The sequence below is a fragment of the Monodon monoceros genome, unplaced genomic scaffold (genome assembly GCF_005190385.1).
Source record: "Monodon monoceros isolate NGI ecotype Baffin Bay Population unplaced genomic scaffold, NGI_Narwhal_1 Super_Scaffold_18, whole genome shotgun sequence".
Lineage (NCBI taxonomy): Eukaryota > Metazoa > Chordata > Mammalia > Artiodactyla > Monodontidae > Monodon > Monodon monoceros.
This window is the reverse complement of record NW_021703774.1, coordinates 62,665,087-62,677,116: the sequence shown is the minus strand read 5'-3', so window position 1 is coordinate 62,677,116 and position 12,030 is coordinate 62,665,087.

Genomic DNA, 12,030 nt, shown 5'->3' with positions numbered 1-12,030 from the left:
CGCAGCAGGAGAGGCCGCAGCTGGAGAGGCCGCAGTGGGAGAGGCCGCAGCGGTGAGAGGCCTGCGTACCGCAAAAAAAAAAAAAAAAAAAAGTAGAAAACGAACTGGTTAGCTAACTAGTTGCTAGTACACTAATAGTTGTTTGGTCTCAGATAAGTCACTTGAATTTTCTAGGTCTCATTTTCCTCATCTATAAAAATAAAAGGGCTAGACCTAAGTAGTAGATCAGAGATTTTAAAAGCTTTTTGAAGCTAGGAAACTTTCTTCAAACTCATACACAGACACCTCCTTTATAAAACTGATGAAGTGGAAGTTCTATGGCATAGAATGGAGAGCACTCTGTGTCTCGAGGCTGCTTCACCGACACCCCATTGGCTTCCCCAGAGCCACCGCCAGGGGACTCCTGGGTTCCTCTGAGCAAAAACTGCTGGACTAAACAACACTGAAAAGCCAGGTTTGATATTCTGTGTTTCTACAAAAACAACAAAGCTTGGAAATATGGCATACAGACATTTACAGACAAACTTCACTTTATAGAATAGAATCTGTGACAAATTATTTCTAAAATAAATCCCATGCTTCCTATTGAATAACATTCCGTTACAGAATTGTTTTATCTTAGATTCTGATCTTCCTTTGGTAGCAACAGCTAATATTTTCACTTTTTGCTGTTGTGTCTCTCCTTTCCTCCCTATAAACATCATTGTCCAACACCCACTCACTGCCACACACCATGCCCTGTGTTTTATGTCATGTAAGTTTCTCTCAACTTGTTCATTTGATCTTAAAAGGGGAATTACACTTGATTTTCGTTGCAGGAGGAAAACTGCTTGATGAAATTAACCCTGGGTTCCATCGTTTAATAAAGTAAAAAAATAAATTTAATCTTTTCAGAAGAACAATAAGACTATCTCCGACCTAAAGTGTCTCTTTGTTCAGTGTGGATGAAAAGTGCATCGAGTCTGTGCTTTGCAATAATCTCAATGATTTTTGCATTAGGAGTGAGTTTAAGAAACTCAGTGTCATCCTCACCACTTCTGCCCTTTTACAGCAGGATAAAACCACTCCTTTGAATTGGTTTAGTCATCTATTCCTGGATGAAAAAGAAACTCCCAGGCCCTGAATAAGGTAATGCAAAGGTAAATAACACATAGTCCCTGACTTCAAGAAGCTCCCAATCCATGGGCAAGACACATAAATAACTAATTATTGTGAAGCATCATGAATACAATAACAGTGGTGGGAACAAACCTGCTGGGAAACAGAGGAGGCAGAAATTCATTTTCTCTTAGAGAGAAAAAGTAGGACCCAGGGAAGTTTCATGGAGGAATGACATTTCAGTCTAGAAAGATGTGTAGTATTTCACCAGCACACTCTTGACAAGGGGAACAGTCTGCCCGGAGGCACAGAGGCTCAAAAGGACAAGGCATGATTATTGATTAAGACCTGGAGTCAAAGCACAAGGTACATGGTATGTAGCCATGGACCATGAGGAAACACTGCTATGGGTGGATTGGGAAAATATATCTTACCTTATTCTACTCTACACCCAATAAGGAAGATTTTTAATCAAGGGAATAGCATAATAAGATCTGTATTTTCAATAGTCCTGATATGAGACATTTCAGAGGTAAAATTTATAGATTCTAGTGATGTACTGGAGCCATGGGGAAGAGAAGGTGGTCAAAGAAAATGCTAGTGTGCCAGCTTGGATGACTAGGTAGACGGTGACACCATTAGAGATTAAAGAATCTGAAAAGGAGAAACAATTTTTATATGTAATTGTGGGGAGGAGAGTGAAGAGAACCTAGGAAAAATAATGAGTTTGCCTTTTAATGTATCTTTAGAAATTCCTATTAATATATATACAAATTGTATATAATTTATAATAGTATATTATATAGATTATAATTTGTATGTGTATTTATACTTTTGTGTATTATAAACATTTCTAAAGATATATTAAAAGGCAAACTCATTATTCAATTTTATATACTGTATTATAAAATTTTATGGGTTTGTATAAGTTTATGTCATATAATAAGATATATTAATATATATTATATATATAACATAAAAATATGTTCATACTGAGATGTGCAGAAGTCCCTGTTCATACCTTGCTGGATCTGTTTTATTGTAACAGAGTCAAGTAATGCTCAAAGGAAGTGAGATCTAGACTTAGTGGGAAGGAGTCATTCTCAAGTATTAGGGGTAGAGCTTATCGCCATATAAACCACATGTGAATTCAGAGCCTGGCAAACTGGACCAAGGGGCATGAAAGAAATCAAGCTACAGGACTCAGGCACCTTAAAATTCCTCTGCATAAGAACAGGATTAACCAAGGAATCTGGGGCTGCAAATGGAAAGTCAGGTAGCATTAACCTAGGAGAGAGAAGGAGCAGGGCCAGGGCAGGGACTGGCAGAGAAAATAAGAAATCATACCTATTTTATGGGATAGTCTTGAGAATTAAATGAGATAAGAAAAGTAAGGAGCTTGGCATCTACACATAAAAAGGACTTAATCTTAACCTCTTATGCAGTGTAGACGTCAAAAAAGACACACTGCAACTATCATCATGTCATTTTTATGAAGTGAGCATTTGCGGTTCCTGTTACATAGAAGTTCATTCTGTATAATTTCACAAAGAAATTATTCCATATGCCACATATTCATCCTAGGAAGCAACCTCCTGATGTGTAACATATTGGAGTCCCAAGTGGCCATCCTGTTTGTACCCACCATCTTATCCTTGGTGCTACCAACCCTCCCTGTCTTGTATGCTATAATATTTGGCATTCTGTCACACATTTTTTTTTTTACAATGGTTGCTCAGAAAGTAAATAATTACTTATCTCCAAAAAATAATGTAGTGGAGCAAGATGATAGTACTGACTCTCCTTAGCAATTCTGTCTGTTGCCTTATTCTCCTCCCTGCTCTTTCCTCACCTGCTTTCAACAAAGATTTTCTAAGGTGAAGTTGATAAGGTGAATGTGAAACTTCTCACATTTCAATAATGAAAGGGGCATTAAATGTGATTTCCCTGACATCACAGAGGCTCAACTCTGTTCTGTAAATTCTGCTTAAAGCCAGGCTTCTTCATGAACTTTGCAAAAAGACTTCTGACAAAATGGCTTCTTAAGGTTTCAGCACCCAAGTGCATAATATCCAGCTATCAAAATGTATTAACTCAAAAGAACTCATTATCCAATTATGACACAGATTTAACATTACTATACATTTAGAGAGAATTTGTTTATCCATAGGACCTCTGGTTTTATGAGCATTGAAGAAAATAAGGTTTATGTGACTCACATGTGTTTTGCAGAGGAATTTGCAAGAATGCATCTCTCACATTGAGAAATGCCTCTATCTTATTCTCAGATATTAGCTCCCTCTCACTGCATCATTTACTACAAAATTAAATACTTGTTCTTATATTTAACTTAACTGGATATTTTCACCTAGAATATTTTCTTTTAAAATATCTAAATATCACCACATCATGCCAAAATTCTACCATTTTCAAACTGGTAAGAAAACGAGAGAGGTTGATTAAGCTTTGACTTTTCACAGGAGAAAGGAAATAAAATTTAGGTGCTGAAAAAGTAAAATAGCCCTCTAAAAGCAATCTAGTTAAAACAAACAAAAAGACAATAAACCAAATGATTCAAGACCAAGGATCGCATACAATTAGAAATTATTTTATTCCTGGATTGGTATTCTGGCAGATTAAAAAAAAAAGTTCTGCCAGTGAGCATTGCATATATAGATATAGACAGACATAGACCATAGATATAGACATAGACATAGATATAGATATTTATATATGAATGTATATGTGAATGGCATCACACATATACCTGCATTCACACACACACAAATATAAATAAGGACCTGGACTCAAACATTTCAGCATGCATTTCTAAATGGCTTACTTGTCCAAGATATTGCCAATGCAATTATGCAAGTAAAAAGAAGGATAGAAGAATGTATTTTAGGGCTTCCCTGGTGGTGCAGTGTTTGAGAATCTGCCTGCCAATGCAGGGGACATGGGTTCCAGCCCTGGTCTGGGAAGATCCTACATGCCGCGGAGCAACTAAGCCCATGTGCCACAACTACTGAGCCTGCGCTCTAGAGCCCGCGAGCCACAGCTACTGAGCCTGCATGTCTGGAGCCTGTGCTCCGCAACAAGAGAGGCCACGATAGTGAGAGGCCCGCGCACCGCGATGAAGAGTGGCCCCCGCTTGCCGCAACTAGAGAAAGCCCTTGCACAGAAACGAAGACCCAACACAGCCAAAAATAAATAAATAAATAAATTTTTTAATGTATTTTATCCCGAAATATATCATAATATTAGACAATAGCATGATAAAAGTCAACATTTTTCTCACTTTGCAGAATGAGGTCTCATCAAAGCTCACCAAAGATATATGGCCATGTTATCTATTACTGTTCTCACCCTTTAGAGGCAGAAACAGATATACAGAAATCATATCACATCTTAAAGATTATATCAGTCTCCAGCTGTCTTATCCAATATTTTGTCTGATAACTGGAAGAATAGATGCTTGGAACTACTTTCTTCCCTCTCTCCTCATTTTTTATCCCCTTCTCTCTACTACTGAAGAGCAAGCAATGACGTGGGTTTTCTAATACTCTTAACTAGAATCATCTTCTAAAATGATATTATGGTTCATGGAATCGCCAAGTTAATTGGATTTTGACTCCACTTAAATTACTTTTAAGAGACCAATCTCTTGGTCAAAGAGGAAACAAGTAAGTGGGCTCCAGAACTACAACTCAGATATTTAAGTGACATTATAACATAGAATCAGCAGATTATTCGAAGATGACATATTGGTAGTTATTCTTTAATTTATTGATTATAGATTCACTAGCCTTCTGAAAAAGTACAACAGATAAGCCTATAAAATGCATCTAAAAGTCACCAGGTGAATAAAGCAATAAGAAAACAATGACTGTGTCTACATGATGAAAAAAATACCAGATCCCAAAATGACAAATTTTAGCTAGCTACCTTCACAAAGGAATTGACTGCCAGGTCTATTCAAATTTTCATGTACAGAAAATGGTCTTTCTAAAAATAAAAAAACTGACCTACAAGCAGTTTAATTTCCATATACATCAACCACCCTGATAAAGGAACCAGAATTTTTTATAAGCTTAGCATTTAAGAAAAATGATGCGATGATGGTGTTTATTAGCATGAATCATAAATTTCACAAGAGAAGATGATCAAAGGCTGATATTAAAAAAAGACTATAGGGAATTACCTGGTGGTCCAGTGGTTAAGACTCGGCATTTCCACTGCTGTGGGCCTAGGTTCAATCCCTGGTCAGGGAACTAAGATGCCACGTGGCGAAGCCAAAAAAAAAAAAAAAACAAAATACACAGACTATAACGCAACACTGTAAATCAACTATACTTCAATAAAATAAATTTTAAAAAAAAGAACAGACTATTATTTGAATTAGTCTTAAAAGTAGTATTTGGGGCTTCCCTGGTGGTGCAGTGGTTCAGAGTCCGCCTGCCAATACAGGGGACACGGGTTCGTGCCCCGGTCCAGGAGGATCCCACATGCCGCGGAGCAGCTGGGCCCGTGAACCATGGCCGCTGAGCCTGCGCATCCGGAGCCTGTGCTCCGCAACGGGAGAGGCCACAACAGTGAGAGGCCCGCGTACCGCAAAAACAAAACCAAAAAAAAAAGTAGTATTTGGAAAAAGCATGAGAATAAAAATTAATTGCAAATTTTGGAGAGTTTAACTGGTGATATATAATATACACTAAAGGAAGAAATAACAAGGAAGCTGGAAGACTGGGTAGGGAGCCACTTTAATGGTCCCAGATCTGGTGGGGGCCACTGTAATAGTCCAACAAGCAGTAACAAGAGCTTATAATAAGGTGGTAGAGTGGGATAAAGAGATGTCAGGTAAGAGAGAGGTTGTGGAGGTAAAGTTGACAAGAATTGGCATCTAATTGAATTTAGAAGGTGAGAGAAAGGAAGATATCAAAGATGATGACCAAGAATTTTAAAATTTGAGAAAGGAGATCCTATCTTATATTGTTTTGGACCTAAGAAAGCCCTCAGAGTTCATCTAGTACAATCTACTACTACAAAGATGAAATTTAAGTTCCAGGGAGTTTAGGTAATCCACTCAAGGTCACACAGCCACTAGTGACAGAGTTAGACTAGAATCCCAAACTGCTGACTTCCAAAGTTCATATAACTTATCAAAGGTTAGGGAAGTTATCCAGAGAAATAATCAGCCTAAGGGAGAGCACATTTAATAACAAAAATAAAGATGAAGATAATAACGACAATAAAAAGTATTTCATTTAGCATATGCTTACAATAAACCAAGCAGTGTACCAACTCTACATCCATAAGCTTATCTCCGTAACTACTCTATGACACAGGTACTGTTAGCACCCCCATACACAGATGAGAAAACTGAGACAGAGGTTAAATCACTTCAGAATCATAGAGTTAATAAGGGGCAGGGTCTGGGTACAAACCCAGACAGTCTGACTCCAGAGTGTGCATTCCAGCCCACTTTGTGTCTTACTGAATAAACAGTGAGACATCCCAAGTAGATATCCAACAGGTTGCTATAAAGTTTGTACTATGTTTGGGTGGAATCAAGACTGTAGATGCAGATAAAGGCCAATGATGAAGCCATGGAAACACACGAGCCTGCAAAAGTAATGAATGTAAGAAGAGAAGAGAAGGAAAAGGAAAGGAGCTGACAGCATATTCTTGAAATGGGGTTGCACTGTGCAGCTAGAGGAGAAAGGAGACTCGGAGGAAAGATAGTCATAAAGATGGGAGAAGATGCAAAGGGTAGGGTAATGGACACCTGCATAGTTTTGGTTTAGGTTTTGGTTTAATTTTCCTTATCAGAGACCCCCAAACAGACCTGAAGACAAGGTAAGCAAAGAATCTTGTCCTGGCACAAGAAAACTTTCAGCTCAAGATGGCTTATTTGTTTAGAATTTGCATCTCTGCCACGTTCCATGTTTGCTAAATTCTTAGATCTCAATTTTTGGCCTAACCATTGATTCCAATTTTTCTCCAACCTTTAGGGTCGACTTTGCCTTATCTTGCATTTTCTTTCTAGCTACACCTCGTGAGACCCATCAGCTCAGAATGACCCATCTAGTCTTAATCATTGATGTCACCTGTCAAGGATTGTTTCTTTTCAAGAAAAAGCAACAATCTGAAGAAATCTTAAGTAGAGGGAATGTCCTTTCATTAAGGGGTGTCCCATTACTCAAGGCAAGGAAAAGTAGCCAAGCCACAAAAATGGCTGGCCCTGGGATATGACACAAAGGCTCTCTTGCTTTCTCTCTCTCTTCATATGGTTCAATCTCTTATCTATGTTGTGAACCTGCTTTATACTTTCTCTACTGTTATTTGGTCATCAGACCCTCTGTCCATAAAGAGCCATCCAAACACCCCCACTCTTACGTTCCTGCAATTTTGGGGTTCACCATGAACAAACACACTTTTCATGTCTCGCTTCAACTTCCCTCACTAGAGATCTGATGGATTCAACTTGGTTTAACTGTTCGCTCCAGTCCTCAGCTGTGACCAATGATGGGCAGTTTTAAAAGTTAAAACATGGCCACCTAGGTCCACACTTTCCACAGGACTGGTAAGAAATTTCAAAGGAAAGAACATGATGATGGCCCCAGACCATTCATATCCTCTCCTGTTCCTCTGATCTACTGAACAAGCAGACTGCTTGCTGCTTACAACTCAGGGTTGAGAAGGGGAGAGGTTAGGATATGATGGAATAATCAGGAAAAAACCTCAGAGAGAAGATAAGACATGAATTTCTCTGCTTAAGCTAAGTGAAAGTTGTAGAAGAGAAAGACAAGTAACACAAGGAAAGGCATAGAGATGAGAAGAGCATAGTCTAAAGTGCCCAAGCTAATAAAAGAAGAGGAAATTTTGCACAAAATTAGCCATTTCACATATTGACAACCTCCCTCTCTCTGCTGAATTCTTGACATCAGCATTTACATGCTCAAATTTCTATCTTATTTAAAACACAAAAGCAAAATCAGAACACCCTGAACCAACTTCCTACCAAAAGCCCTCAAGCTGATAGCTACAGACTATCTCCTATTACCCTTTCAGAGCCAAATATCTCATAACGGTCTTCTACATTCATTGTCTCCAACTTTCAAATGTGTTTTCAAACCATTCTGGTCTGACTTCTGTCCTCATCACCCAATGGAAAGTGGTCTCAAAAGGGTCACTAATGATTTCTGTCACTAAATCTAATGGAAAATGGTCAGCCCTCACCTTATTTGACCTCTCAGTACCATTTAACTCTGTTCACCAAATCATCTTTCTCAAAACACTTTTGCATGGCTCATGGGAGGATGCATCCTCTGGGAATTACTCTTCCTTCCTGCCTTCCCCTAACAAACTCTGAGATTTGGGTCTCTCAAGTCTTGGTACTCAGTCGTTTCCTCTTTTCACTAAGTATGCTTTCGTGGCAATCTCATCCGTATAGTTTTCTTTTATACACTGATGATTCCAGACTCCAGCCCAGACCACTCCTTTAAGCCCAGGACTTATATATCCAAACAGCTCTCGACATTTCTCCCATTGGAAGCATCTCTTCACAGCACTATGGTCAGTGCCACGGTATTGGGTGGCTGAAATCCACCATGATGAGAGTATTCACACTATGGAAATTGGCAAATGCTACAAATGCATTTCTTTTCTTCTTTTTGGATAGCTAGTTGTTCATCTTTTACAAAACACCACTGCTAAAGCTTCATAAACTTAATATTTCAGAACTGAAGGCATACTGTTCCCACTTTACCCAACTTGGTTCTCTTGTAGTGCACCCTATTTTTGTGAATATTGCCACCAGAAGTCCAGTTCATAGTTAGGCTTATGATCTCCCTCTTCCTTATTTTTACCACCCATATCTTTTCAGTTGCACCACCTAAATATTTTTCTATTCTATCCATATCTATCCATGCCCACTTTGCCATCAACACTTTTCTAAATTCCCTCAAACTAATAGTCTACTAAACATTTTTCCTATATCCAAACTCTCTCCTCCATGTGGTAGCTTTTTTAAAAACACAATTCTGATCATGTCACTCTCTTTCATGATTTCCCATTGTTTTTGAATAAAGATGAAGTTCTTTATCATGGCCTTGAGTCCTTACCTGGCTTGGCTTTGCCTTCCTCTCTCCTGTCTCACACCCATCTCCCCTTCTCTCCACACTTCATTAAATGTTCTGTGTTCTTGCTGTGCTCAGAGCCCATGCACATGCTATTCCTTCTGCCTATAATGGTATTTTATCTTTTCTCCTTCATCTAAGAAACTCTTATTCATCCTTCAAATCTCACCTCAATAATACTTCCTCTAGGAACCTTCTTTGACCCCTCAGATTAGGTCTCACATCCTAATGACATGTTCACAGAACAACCCATATCTCCCCTATACTTTTCACAATTGTAATCAAACAAATAAACATAGAATTATTTGTTTAACCTCTGCCTTTAACAGCAGAATGTACCCACGAAAGCAGATACTGGGTCTGTCTTGTTCAACATGGAATTCTCAATAGCAAGTACAGTAACTTATACACATAGTAGGTGCTCAATAAATACTCAATGAATAAATAAGTTTTCAGTGGATGAAGACCATCTTTTTACTCTTATGCTCACTCATAGAGAATAATCCATCAAGTTCCCTAGGCCAGATTTTGAGGGGAAGATAGGCCACAAAGACAGTTTCGAGGTAAATGTTTCCTACATCTAAAAAGAAAAACAAAACAGTATGAAAACTGCAGAAATATAACTACTTCAACCACCTGTGGACCCAGAAGAACAGAACGAAGTGGATTAGTCAATTAATGGTAAATTTGACAACCACCAGAAATACCATTGAAGTCCTGGGCCAAAAACATAGTAATAGAAGTGAATAATGATCCAACACCACTGAACCACATCTAAATAACAGGAAATGTTCCTGACTCTTTCTTACAAGACTCTTCAGAAAGAACAAACTCAAAATGGAATGTCAAAGGGCAACTCTAGGAAAAATATTTTAAAACCAGATGCATACTTTTTATAACCACTCTCCTCAGATCATTCTGCAAATATAAAATTCAGGGAGATTCTGGAAGGATTTGACAAAGTGACTCAAAGGTTTAAGCTGTCTCAATACCTGCCATAGGGGCAACACCCCTCCCTGACTATTGATATTTCTCTGCAGAATTTGTTAGATTTCAATCTACTATAATATTGTCAGTGATTTTGGATGTATAAAATAAATAATACTAATATCAACAATTATAACAATTTCTATTTTTCATAATTATTAGACAGGAACCATTCTAAGTATTTTTATATCCAACCACACATTTCATTCTCACAACATCCCTAGTGACATGTACTACTACTATTTCAATGTTACAGATGAGTTAACATACATAAAGAGGTTCAGTCATTAGCTCAAGGTCACTCAAGTTTTCCCAAGGTTGCACAAACCCAGGTGGAGCTAAAATTTGAATGCAGGCATGTTAGCTGCAAAGCTACATTTTCGGTCACTATACTATAGGACCTTATCTCTGTTTATTAGAGTTTCGGTTTGGTAGAAACTCTCTAGGATCAAACAGAGGTTTGCTTGGTCAGCCTGTATGTTTACATATGTGAGAAGGAAAGCAATGGTCTTTCAGTCCTACCGCTTTTGTGTTGAAACCTGGCATAAAGGCATCTGCATAGCCTGATGGGTTGAATTGTATCATTCCCAGAAACTTTCCTTTCTCTTTCCCCATGCTCCATTCACCACCATCCTGATATTAGAGTCTCCTACTAAAGTGGATGGAAATCAAATGCTCAGACACATAGAAAAAGATGGGTATTCCATCCACTGGAGGCTAAGACTAAAATGGCAGGGGAATGGGAAAAAGGGATGCCAAGGGCAGCCTTGCAGGAACTCCTCTCCTGACACCTCATGGCAGTGAAAGGCAAGTGTATCCAGTGGTTTGCAGCCTCTCCCTTTGCTTAGTTGAATCATTTCAGGAGTTAACTGCATGTATTGTTAAAATCTCCATTGAATGGTGAAAAGAATGGCACAATCTTACAGGAGTTTGAAAGGTCTCTGCTTTTCTCGTGTATTTTAAAGTTGAGCTGTCTTTGGAATAGACTCTTTCGCAGGACACAATGTTTATGTGTTTTGAAGAAAATGATATGTGTTCTGTTTTGCAGTTTTGCTGAACATTTAAAAGCATACAAGAGAGTATTTTCAAAATGTAACTGCCGTTGAAATGCCTGGAGAAGAGAAGCGTTAGAGATGGCTAGTAGAGGCATGCTCCAAAGCTTCGAGCACGATATTCAGTCGGAAGGAGGATCACAAGAATTACTGGAGTTAACAAAAGCACTGTTTACAGAAGCAGCCAAATGGAAAAAACCGATACCCACACTGGTTGTTAGGTGCAATATTTGCTGACGCTTTTTTCAAATGTGTTTTTGTTGATCGTTCATGGACTTGGCTAAGGTGGACGTTACTTACAGTTCCGAGTTCATTAGAAACGCACACATCTGTATGCATGTGTGCCTCACTGGACGTAGGTGCAGACTAGATGCATCAGAAGACCTGCTACATAGACTTGGAATCACATCCATGAGACAGTCCCACATTTTCAGGACTAAGGCCATGGTGCTTTTTCAAATAGATTTATATTAAGAAATAGAGTCAAGGAGCGGGTTTTCTCATTTTCTGATTCGATGACAGGAACGTGCTCAGCCACTATAGAGTTTTAAGGTAAAACCCAATGGCTTTTAAGACCTAGGCCTCCAGGTCACACAGCTGTTTCCACAATTTTACATTTTTTTTAAATTTCATGTGTTCCTCATTTTTTAAGCAAAATCTCCTTCCCCTGATGTCTCACATCTCCGCTCCCAACAACAGAGAACACCCTTCCTCTTTGTGTTTGTTGTAAGGAAGATGGAGGCAGATAGTATCCC